Source organism: Vidua chalybeata, chromosome 19, assembly GCF_026979565.1.
Source record: "Vidua chalybeata isolate OUT-0048 chromosome 19, bVidCha1 merged haplotype, whole genome shotgun sequence".
NCBI lineage: Eukaryota > Metazoa > Chordata > Aves > Passeriformes > Viduidae > Vidua > Vidua chalybeata.
Genome location: NC_071548.1, coordinates 3,522,453 through 3,534,654, shown reverse-complemented (window position 1 = coordinate 3,534,654; position 12,202 = coordinate 3,522,453). Strand labels below are relative to the sequence as shown.

Sequence of the window (12,202 nt, the reverse complement as noted above, 5' to 3'; positions counted from 1 at the left end):
CTTCAAGACCCCAGATCCAGAGTTTGGGACCATTCAAGCAAAGGCTGTGGTGGAAACTTATTTTCTAGAAACTTATTTCCTGTTACCTGCACAGATGCAAACCACACGTGGTCCCTCCAGCTGGGGCAGGGCCCCCAGACTCAACAGGGACCCTACAACAGGCAGCACCCTCCCCTTCCCTGGCACTGCCAGCAGCCAGGGCTGCTTCTCACCACAGGGCTGCAGGAGCTGGGTGAGGATGGCCCGTCTGCATCAGGGTCCCATTCTGCTGGCAGCTGGCACCCCAGGGAGCCCCCACCTCCTGGATCATGTCAGGGTTGCTGCCACTCCGTGTCACCCCCAGGACCTGATGCCGCCCTCTGTGACTCCCCTGTCCCACTCTCTGCCTGCTCAGGTGGTGCAGAGGCTCAGCCCAGCACATCCCAGAGCCACCTCCCTCAGCACAGGCCCTGACAGGCATCCCCCTGTGACAATGCCTGCATCACACCCCTGGTGTTTCCCCCCTGCTAAGCCCCTCCTTGCCCTTCAAACCCCCGGGCACTCATTGCACAGCCACGCTCAGCTTCTCCACCCCACAGATCCCCACTTCCCCACTATGGAGACCCCAGCACAGCTCTTGCCACAGGTTTTTCCTCCCTGAGGCAGGGCAGAGCTCAAGCAGAGACTTACTCAGCCAAGGATGATGATGAGGATGGTGCACGCTGCCCGGCGCCCGCGAGAGCCAAGGATGCTTCAGCACCAATTTCAGCTGCTGCCCCAGAGAGCCTGCGCCCAGCTTCTGGAAAGTTTTCCTCAATTCCCTTCGAAAAGGTCTCACAAAGCAGATCTCTCCTGGCTCTCTGCCTCCCTCACCACCAGACATGAAAAGCACTCGAGTTTCTCCCTGGGTAACGCGGGTAAAAGCCTCCAACATCAAAGGCACCACACAAGAGTTCTCGCCCCCCCCATTCCTCCCAGGCACCAGTGCTGGGGCTGTTTCCCTTGAAAGCACAGCAACCTCAGTGGCTGAGGTGCCAACTGTGCTGAAAACAGAGTTTTGATTTGTTTTTTCTGCATTTCTTTCTTTTTGTCCTTTTTTTTTTTTTTTAAATCAGCCACAAACTGGGGAATTCAGGGGCAAATCTGGGCCAGGCTCTCCTTTGGGGGCAAAACGACCAGCGTGGTCTGGTGGGGTTTTGCCCACTGTCTGCTGTGTGGTCACCCCAGGAAAAGGGGAGCAAAAATATCCCTTGTGCCAGTCCTGCCTGCTCATTGCCCAACACTAAAGGAAGCCACTAAGTGTCCTGAAGCAAAACCACAAGCACCCTCCAAGTGAGCAGATTCCCATGGGTTTCTCAGCAGCCTCTGCAACTCCCGGCCCCCATCTGCAAAAGAAAAACAACATCTACCCCTGCTTGGTGAAGCATTTTGGTATCTGCACGGCAAAGCAGGGCGAGGGAGGGGTGTTTACCTTCCTGGAAACAGGGAGCAGCATTTACACCCAAAACAACAAAATTCCGGGGCAGAGGGAGCAGTTGCAGATGCAGCAGGAACAGCCACGGATCCAGAAAATGAGGAGGACTAGAAAATAACTTAAAACACCGCAGGGATTTCAAAAAGTCTTAGGAGCACATGGTTTCTTGGCCCGTTTCAGAGCGTTCCTCATCCCTCCATCCCACACAGCAGTTGTTCCTGCCAGATCACCGCCTGCCCGGGAATGCTGGGTTCATTTTATTGCTGGAGCATGGAAACAACTCTCGTTCGCAGGGGGGAGGTGGGAGGGCTCTGCTGTTTAACACTTGGCCGTGTTCATGCTGTGATTAATATCACCCAGCACACAGATACCAGATGTGCTCGGGGCAGGCTGGAGCGTATCCTAAATTGCACCAAGATGGAATTTTTGGGCAATTTTCAGGGAGTGCTGAGGGAAGGCACTGATGGGAGAGCAGAGATTTACACAGATAGGCAAGAGAAGAGAATTCTGTGGGGTTATGGCACTGGTCATAACCCCTGGGCCAGCTGCAATGCCACGGGCTGTGCTTATAATCAGCACCCTGTCATTTTGGGGCAATTACTCCAATTCCCATCCATCTGTGGGTCTGATTTCCACATGCTCACAGCAAAGAACCACTTCAGTTTTACCCCTGCTTCTGCTGATCTCACAGAACTTTAGCTCCAGGAGGAATTGCTGGCTCAGGGACAGCAAATACTGGTAAGGTTGGACCTCTCCATGCTGCTTCCCAGGGTCCCACTGTAAGCCCACTCCTAAGCAGATCCATCAGCAGCTTCTCCCCACCCCTATGGGGAGGAGTGCCCTGGGGTCACCTACATGGGTGTCCCTTTAATTAGAACCAAATCCTGGAGCAGCACTGGAGATTCATTCCAGCTTTTTGGAGGCCACACACTGCCCTGATGGACAGCTGACCTCGACCAGGGCAGCTTCTGGCTCCTTGCTGGGTGCGGGGTGATGTGGGGCTTTGCCTCATGGCCTGTCCCTGTCCAGTGTGACACAACCCCACACTTCTCCAGGATGGGGAGCACCTGGCTGTGCCAAGCACCACGGAGCAGAAAAGTCCCTCTGGAGCTCCACCAAACACGGGGGCCCAAGTAAGGAGGGGATCTTCTGGAATACCTTCAGCATGTCAGAACTGTGTGATGCCCCAAACCCTCACCAGGGGATTTCAGAGACCTCTCTTCTCTGTGCAGGGCTGCCTCCTGCTGATCCCACCTGTGGGATGTAGCTGGTGTCCTCCCAAAATGAGTTCAGGCCGTGCCTGGACCTGCTGGTTTTCACTTTTCTTCTTTGCCCAGATTTGGGAGCTGAGCTTTGGGTCATTCTCCCCTCCCCCAGACCAGGTCAGCCCCACACAGAGGTGCCCAGCTGTGGTTCACACCCCATTTCAGCAGCTCTGGGTACTGCTGATGACATGACAGCACCAGTGTCACCAGGGCTGTCCCACAGGACACAAACCCAAGAACAAAAAGAGGGTCCAGGGCAGAGAAAACAGTGCTAGCTGTGTCTTCCTGCTGTAGGCATGAAAAGAAGCTACAAAACAGAGCATTCCTACTCCCTGAAGCACCATGGACATGCTTGCTGCCAGCAGGGAAAATGTGGGAGCCTGTCTGTCCAGGCAGGACCTGCAGCGACTCTGGGCATGAGAAATCCCAAATTCTGCTTTCCACAGGGCTGCCTTTGTGCTTTTGCTGAAATGGTGAGGTCTGGTTGGCACCTAAAGCCTGGTTTGGGGCTCATCAGGGCAGGAGGGAGGGGCAATTCTCTGCAGGCTCCCAGCTATGGCTATGGAGGACTTCAGCAAGTGAAGCATCTCTCTGTTCCTCCTCCGTTCTTTCCCACCATGGGTCCGTGCTCTGTATGCAAAACCAGTGCTGAGTTGTGAATTTACACCCAGAAACCAAAAGTAAAAGATCTCCATTATTCACTTCTGTGAGCAAAGGTTAAATCCTACCAAATACATCAGCTTTTGTGGACAGGACAAGCATTGGCAGCCAGCAGGAAGGAACAGGAACGTGGGAATTCCTCCTACGACTTGGCAACAGCCTCTTCCCCCAGCACGGGAGCTCTCTGGGGTCTGCTCAGCCTCTGCCAAGCTAAAAAGCCCCTCATTCAAGCACTCGGTAATCTCACAGGACATCCTGTAGCTCAAGGAGGAGTTCAAAATGAGGGGCTGGATGGATTCAAGCTGCCTAATTGTCGGAGAGAGCAATAGGGAAGGTGGGGTGACAGAGCTGGAGCTGCAGTGTCCTGAGCTGCTCTTTGGAGGAACACCTCATCCTACTGAGTACAGGAGTCTACAGCAAATCAGCTGTGCTGAGCTGTCACACGATGTCTGCCTGCAATGGGCTCCACCACAGCGTGAAAGAAGCTGTGTTAGCATTTCCTGGAGGTCTCAGAGGGGCATCCTGCCTCTTCCTGCCTCACCCCAGCTGCTCCCACCATCCCACTCCCCACGGCAGAGCACATCTTGGGGTTTGGTGCCCTTCCAGCAACAGGGGGAGGGGGCAGTGCTGGGTTCAGAGGCACAAGGAGAGCCACGACATACAAACTAGAAGGTATTTAGGCACCTAATTGCAATTAGGTTGTAATACTTCTCAAGAGATGGCAGAAAATAGATGGATGGATGGATGGATGGATGGATGGATGGATGGATGGATAGATAGATAGATAGATAGATAGATAGATAGATAGATAGATAGATAGATAGATATAAGAACCAATATTTGAGAGATGTTTTGGGGCAGACCTGCACCACAACCACACCAAGTGGGGGATGAAGCACTCAGCACTCAGGTCTCCATCGCCATCCACCCTACATGGACTGGGACCAGCACTCAGACCAAGGGCAGGTGTCCACACACACGTGACAGAAGCATTTGCTGGGGAAGGGAGAGATCTGAATTAGAAGCTGCTGCAGCGGCTCTCCAAGGAATATCAGGAACCATCACAGGAGTTGCTGGGGCAGCCAGCTCTAAGAAAGCTGAGCTCAGCTTCAGCTGTGACTGAAATAAACATTTCAGAGCTGCCATGCATGCTTGGTCCGTGTTTTTGGGGTTCATTTGTACCTGTTTGGCTCTGTTACACCTAATCCCCACCTTCACAGCACCCACAAACCTAACAGGGTTACAGCAGGTCATACTTCCTGGAGATCTTACACAGGGCAGCTCTTCTGGACACCAAGGCTCCTCCCAGCCTTGTCTCCATTACCTACAGGACTAGAGAAAGTGTCAGGGGGATGCTCCAGCTGCAAATCCCATGGGCCCCCCACGAGCACCCCAGGAGGGAACAGCACATGCTGCCCCACAGCAGTGGGTGCCACTGGGTGCTGGGTGGCACTGGTGCTCCCCACCAGCTCCCCAAACCCTCATCTCAGCCTGGCTGGCACCGAGTGACCCCCAGGCTGAGCCCCAGCACCCCAAGAAACCAGGGCAGCCCCACTGCCTCCCAAACACATCCCAGAGGAGCCAGGGCAGCCCCACTGCCTCCCAAACACATCCCAGAGGAGCCAGAGCAGCCCCACTGCCTCCCAAACACCAACCAGAGGAGCCAGAGCAGCCCCACTGCCTCCCAAACACATCCCAGAGGAGCCAGAGCAGCCCCACTGCCTCCCAAACACATCCCAGAGGAGCCAGAGCAGCCCCACTGCCTCCCAAACACCAACCAGAGGAGCCAGAGCAGCCCCACTGCCTCCCAAACACCAACCAGAGGAGCCAGAGCAGCCCCACTGCCTCCCAAACACCAACCAGAGGAGCCAGAGCAGTCCCACTGCCTCCCAAACACACCCCAGAGAGCCAGGGCAGCCCCACTGCCTCCCAAACACCAACCAGAGGAGCCAGGGCAGCCCCACTGCCTCCCAAACACCAACCAGAGGAGCCAGGGCAGCCCCACTGCTCCCCAGCTCTGCTCAGAGCCTCCTCCCCAGCTGTGATCTGAGATAAAGGCAGAGGCTCTGCTCTGTGACACTCGCTGCCACTGAAAGGTCACAGGCCACAAAGAGGTTTGAGGTTTTCAGCTCTGCAGGGTACAGCTCTCATGTCTGACACCCTCCTGAAGCTGAGAGCAGAGAGTGCTGCTGACTTCAGCCTACTCTTGGGGGCCCAGGTCCCCCACAGCCCCATGAGAACACTTGGGAATCTATCAACCATCAGTGACATTTTTTAACCTGAAGAAAAAACACTGAGGGCTTCAAGACACCAGATCCAGAGTTTGGGACCATTCAAGCAAAGGCTGTGGTGGAAACTTATTTTCTAGATTAAGAGCAACAGGGAAAATCACCTTTTGAGGCAAAGGCTGGGTGCTGGATCCATCCCTTAAGGGATGCAGGCATGTCCAGCACATCCCCCCTCTATGTCCCTGCCCTTCCCATCCCAATCCATGCTCCTCCAGAGCACATCAGAGCAAGGCAGACCCCCAGTCTCACAGAGACCGACTAAATCTCACTCCCTGGGCTCCAGATCACCCATTCATCTCAGATTTAAGACAAGCTTTAATAAAGATTTAAGCCAAACTTTGGCCTCCCCGCAGACCTGTGGTTCATCAAGATAAGCACTGCCCCCTGCCCTGGGCAGAGCCTTTCAAGGACCCCTTTCCAAACTTCTTCCCAAACCTTTCTGTGCCTCTCCCAGTGCTGCAGCCCCAGGGCTCCGTGTCCCCCTGTGGGAGCCGTGGGAAGGAGGGCACGTCCCACACAGGGACACCCTGACCCGCAGTGACACGCGGGGAAGGGCTGGCAGGGGCACACCGAGGGTCAGCCAGCCAGGAGACGAAAAAGAAATCCCCCATGCAGGGATTACACAGCAGCACTGCTCCCTCCTGCAGCCCCACAGCTCCACCACAGCTGCCTGGCACACTCTGGGGCTGCCTGGAGGGCACCAGGACACTCCTGGGGAAGGATGGTCCCTTTCCCCATAAATTCCCCCACCCCACTTGGAGCCCTGTGGATCCAAGGATGCTGCATGAGTATCTCCTTCACCAGCTGATGGGGCAGGGAGCATAAAAGCAGCCCTAAACCCAAACACCTTTTGGGGCAGCAAAGCCTCTGCACACATCCCCTGCCCCACACGGTGTCCAACCACCCTGCTGGTCCCTGCACAGGCCAGTGGGGATGACTCCAGGGCAAATAACTGCATTTCTGCCCCCAAACAGCCCCAGCACCTGCCCCTCCAGTCCTGCAGCCCCAGTGCTGCCTGGTGCAGCCCAGGCCCCCTCTCCTGCCCCCACACCCTGCAGTGGCGGCCCCAGGACTGGCTCCCACTCCCCCAGTGCTCCCCAAGAGCACTGGGCACCTCTGATGTACTGCAGGCTGCAGACACAGCTTTCAGCCAGCTGTGACTGCTTCTGGGATTTAAATCAGCCTCATCTTCCCCTCCCCCAGGTCTTCCAAAGCTTTCCCAGGAAATGCACCCCGTGGAAAAACCTGGTAAAACAAACGGGCTGTGCCTCACCAAATCCCGAGCCCCAAGGGCTGCGCTGCTCAGGGCTGAGGGGGTTCTGTGCCATGGGGAAAGGTGGGCATCAAAGCCTGACCTGCCCAGGCCCAGAGCTGCCTCTGGGGATGAGACTCACCCCTCTGGATCCGTGCTCTCGCAGAGCAGCCAGGGCTGCCACCATCCCACATGGAAGGGGTCAGGGCGGAAAGCCTGGGAGGAGGGCGCCTGGAGCACGGCAGAACGCTCCGTTCGTGCTGCACCCGCCCCAAAATGCACACACACACTTCACTGTGCTCCTGCAGCTGCAACACGCCTCCCAAAGGGACTCAGCTCCCAGCACGGCTGCAATTTTGCCTTCATTATGAGCAATTTTAGGATTCTCAGTGACTGCTGGAGGAAGTGACTGTGAGTGAGCTCAGACCATACTCCTCCTCTTGCTCTGCCCACAGCCTCCACCTCATTCCTCCTGCACCTGCAGACTCCCAGACACGGCTCAGATATTTTTTTTTTTAATCCAACCGACAACATTCTGAATAAAATTCCCTAAAACTCCACGCTCCAGCCAGCAAAGCAGGGTTTGGAGAAGCTTTCCATACCAGGGCAGTAACCCCCGGGGAGCTGCAGATGTGACAGCCACCAGGTCCCCCCTGCCCACGGGAGCCCATCTGTGCCTGCCCTTCCCCGGGCTCCTGCACGCTCACATTCCCACGTCTGTCGCAGCCCTGTCCGTCTGTCCTGGACACACAGCAGCTGCTATTCCCTGCCTGGCCAGGTAGATGGTGCTCAGCCGGCACCAAGCGCGAATTCCTCCGTGCTGGAAGGGTTCTGCTGCCTCCGATTGAGCCAGTAATTCAGCGGGGGTTTTCACTGAGGAAGGTCCTGCTCCAGCCCCAAACAAACTCAGACCCAGCTCTCCCAGAATTTCACCTTTCACTTCAGCCTGGGAGATGGTGGATAAACTGCTACAAACATTTCATCAGAGCCGCTGCTTCCCCAGCTCCCATCCTCTGCTGGAAACTCACTCTGATGCCATTTCACCCCACACATCTCTCACAAAACCAAAATGTGGCAAAGCCCCAAGGAGCAGGAAACAATTTGCCAGTTTTTCCCCCATAAAGTCAGGGGGATGGGTGTGGTAGATACTTTTTTTTTTATTAGGATTTTTTTATAGAGGAGTACAGAAGAAAAAAAGAGAAAACAAGTTTTATTTTTGTTCTTTGTTTTTCCCATGTAGAATGTGCTTAGAAAATTGTTTACCTGGGGTGATTGCTTGATTGGATTCTGGTGAGGATTGTTTGAGCCTGATGGCCAATCCAACCCACCTGTGGCTGGACTCTCGAGACAGGGTCACAAGTTGTGCATTAGATATGGTAGTTAGAAAAAGTAGGTTTCTAGTTTTAGTATCTCCTTTAAATAGTATATTAATGTATTATAGCATAGCTATAATAAAGAAATCAGTCAACCTTCTGAACTAAAGTCAAACATCATCATTTCTTCCCACCAAGTTCACCTGCATTTACAATAGCTGGGGGTCAGGGGGACCCTCGGGGCCCCTCGTCCTGCCGGAAGCTTCCAGGCACAAGCAGCAGGGGGAGGGGTGTCCAGGCTTTCCATCCCATCACCCCAGGGTCACCCTCCCCAGCCAGGCCGGATGTAGGATGTCTAATATTTCTCCAGTTCTGTTTTAACACTCACACCATCTTGGGAGCAGGAAGCTTAAGCCATTTCCTGCAAGGCATTGCTCTGCCCTTCAAATATTTTCAGCCTCGGTGCAAACTGTTTTAAAACCGAGCCTGGCAGCTGGGAGTGTGAAATCAGAGGAGGGGCTTGTCCAGGGAAGATTCAGTTTGTGAAACCTATCCAGTCCCTGCTGCTGCAGAGCAGCAAAATAAATATTGCTGCAGACAATAAAAGAGAGCAATTAATCTTGCATGTCTGAAAAATGAGAAGGAAAAGCAGAAACTCCAAACAATGTTCTCTGTGCGTCTCCCAAGGGACACAACACTGGTCCCCAGCAGAAAGCCACAGCCGTGTCTCCCCTTGTCTCTGCAGCCACGATTTGAAGCTTTCCCAGCTTTGCTCTTTCAGTGGAGCCCAAATGATGGCTTTGGTTTGTTTGCCCCATAAATAATCTGTCCCACACATGGGCTGAAATAACCCCAAAGAGACCCTTCCCCCTCCTCCAAGTGGAGGAGAAGACAAATGTTCATTCCCCGAAGCCCTGCAGAAGAATTTTGGGCAGTGCCAGGGCAGAGCTGGAAACCCCACAGACCCCACAGGTCAGCAGAGCTCAGCCCCACGGCCCTCGGCCCCGTCCCCACAGCACCCTCAGCCAAGGATGGGGACAGATGGATGGCAGCTCACCTCCTGCTGCTGGCCCTGGCTGCTCCAGCCCACGTGTCACCTGTGAGCACTCCTTATCTCCTCTCAGTTCTTCTCCAGGTGGCACGCAGGGACAGAACGGGAAACAAAGCCATGCCCCAAGGGCCAGCAAAGGGCTCTGCTCCCCTGAGCTCCCACTCGCAGGGCTGCTCCTTCCCAAGACTCTTCTGAACCGAAACCACGAAGCAGAAAGGAAACCCCAGAGCTCCTCCAGGGCCCTGCAGGAACCCTTCACCTCCCAACCTCAGGGCATGCACTCCTGGGCTGTAAATAAACTCTTATTTACTACACAAAGTAGGGCAAGGAGGACTGTTTCCCTGAGGAATGGTGGGAGGAACATCAGTGTTATGGCAGGATCTCAGATTTCATCTGACTCCACAAAGCAGTTCCTGGAGACCTCGGCAGGAGCCACAACACCTCTGCAGTGGCCACATCCCACCCAAATCCTGACTGCCCTACCACTGCCAGCCCAAACAGAAATCTCTCAGGGGCACAGATCTGCCCAGCCACCCTACACCCAGCACTGCCAGGCTTGGAGAGGACAGGGCTGGAGCAAATTCACCTCCTGCATCCCACAGAGCAACACCCAGCCGAGCTCCAGCCTCTGCAGCTGGACCATGATGGATTCCCTGCTGCCCCAGGACCACCCACACCCCTGCTGTGCTGCCTTATCAAGGTTCCCATCACATCTCAGGGCATTGAACTACCCAAAGCCAGGGCATCATCCTCAGCACTCAACTGCATCCTCTCTTCTTCTCCAAGGCCACCAAAGGGGTGGACAGGGGGTCTTGAGGCCGGCGTGACCCCAGGGAGGGCCCCAGCAGCCTGTGAACTTGGCCTCCCACTTCCACCCTGTTTATCTGCATGCTGGGATGCAGGAGGAAGCAAGTTCAGCCAGAGTTTGTCTAAACAATTGTGTTTTATCAGAAAAGGGGCTCAGATCTACTCCTTTTTCCCAGGACACATCTGGACAATTCCAAGGTACTCTCCATTCTCCATCCAGCCTGCACCAGATGGAAGCAGGGGAAGAGGACATGAGGCAGGGAGCATCCAAATCCCCCTGCTCCTCCCTCAGTGCCAGCAGTCTCCAACACTCATCAACCAGGAGGCACAATCCATCCTACATCTGCTCCCCACACTCCAAAATCTGCCTTCCAAATCCTTATTTCCTCTTCAAACTATGGGTTTCTCAAATTTAGAAGCCTGCAAGGTAGACCGGCAAGGTATTGATACAGAAAACCCCTGATACATCCCTTTCCTCCTGGACAGCTCAGGACCTTCCTTTGTAGGGCCACTCTAGTGACCTGGGTGGCTTCTCCCACCCTGCACAATCCCACAGCACCTCTGGAAGCAGGAGCAGCTAATTCCTAATCAGCAGCTGAACCTGCAAGGGATGTTTTAGCTTTTCTATTTTTCAGATTCTGTGCTGCTTTAGTGTGTGGGTCTGAGCTTCATATGAGGGGATGGTGAGCTCTCTGCACAGAGCAGGGAGACAAAACAATTCCTGCTCCAGCTGGGGACAAGGATAAATGATCCAAGTCTCAGGCCCAAGAGCACAAACAACGTGGGCTGGAGAGAGAAAAACAAGCAGGATGGGACTGCATGGGCTGGAGCTGGAATGGGACAATGAACTGCAAGGTGCAAATGGAGCAGAGCTGATCCCAGTGAGAGCCCCCGGGAGCGCTCGTGCATTTTGGGACCATTTTGGTTCATCTTGGGTGCAGCCCTGGCTGGGCTCTGGTGCTGCCCAAGGTGGATCCATGGAGGAGATCCTTTGAATAAATCCCTGCTTTATTCTTTAGCTCTGTCCAGCCTCTGCTCTAGGGCAGCCTGCACAAGGCATCAGAAGAAGAAAGAACCCAGTGCAAGGACTGAACCTCAGGCATTTTCCACGTTCACCAGCTCGCTGTTACGAAAGGAGAAGCTGGAGAGGGATTCCTCCAAGACAACAAAGGAGTGGACAGCAAAGGCAGGGTCCTGACCAGGCTCTTGTGCCACACAAACTTTTGCCATCTCCTCAGTGTTTTTCTGGCTCTTGGTCCATGAACTGATTTCTACTGCAGATGCAGGGAGAGGTGCCAGTGAGTGACCTGAGTGCATCCCATGTGAGATAAGAGCATCAGCCTGCACATTTCCAGCTTCAGAGACTGAAACCAGGGACTCATCCCATGCCTCCATGTGCCAGAGCTTGAGACAAGGGTCCAGAGCACACCAACTCCTCAGGGCATCAGCAGAGAACAGCACAAGCTCCCAGATCAGAGCAAATGCCCTGCAGAGTGAGCAAACTTCCCCATCCAGAGTCATAACATGCAGGGGAAGCAATCACAGGCAGGGGCTCCAGCCCCAGCTGGGCAGGGCAGCTCCTGTGATGTCCCTCCAGATCTACCGAGCCCACATGAAACACGCCCCAGGTGCATTTGAGCTGGAGTTGAAAGCAAAGCCCTACAATTCAAGAGTTGTGAGTTCCCACCCAGCTGGGGCTGAGGAAGCTCCTTTCAGGAGCTCACACATCATTAACTTTTACCACTGCCCTCCCCTCCTAGGTACCACATCCTTTTGGATTCCCATCTAATCTTCTTACTCTGAGATCTCCACCAGCTGAGCTTTTCTTTGAAAGAGGGGAGGAATGTCTGTCCCACTCCGTGTGCAGCAGGAGAGGAGGAAAGGGGGGAAGGCAGAGCCACCATGAAAAGTTCAAGTATTATGGATAAGCATCAAAGAAAAGCTTGACACACACATTTCAGCCAGTGATCATCCACAGCAACAGAACAACCAAGGTTGGCTGGGGGGCTGTCAGGCACTCATGATAACAAGGGATTAATGCACTACCCAGTTCTGTGCTGCTGAAAATCCCTTTTCACCTCCTTTCCTCTAGGAATAATACAGGAGAAGTCCT

General features: G+C 54.4%; 1 protein-coding gene across 5 annotated transcripts in view; it reads right to left on the bottom strand.

The window, feature by feature from the left end:
• SEPTIN9 (septin 9) overlaps positions 1–12,202 on the bottom strand; it is a 146,560-nt gene that overhangs the window by 37,944 nt on the left and 96,414 nt on the right. The window contains exon 1 of one of the 5 annotated variants that reach the window (XM_053960157.1): positions 1,451–1,472. The exons of the other annotated variants lie outside the window; for them this stretch is intronic. The gene's annotated coding sequence lies outside the window, so the exon portion shown is untranslated. Of the gene's footprint in view, positions 1–1,450; positions 1,473–12,202 lie in introns of those variants that run through there. 5 annotated transcript variants of the gene reach the window in all.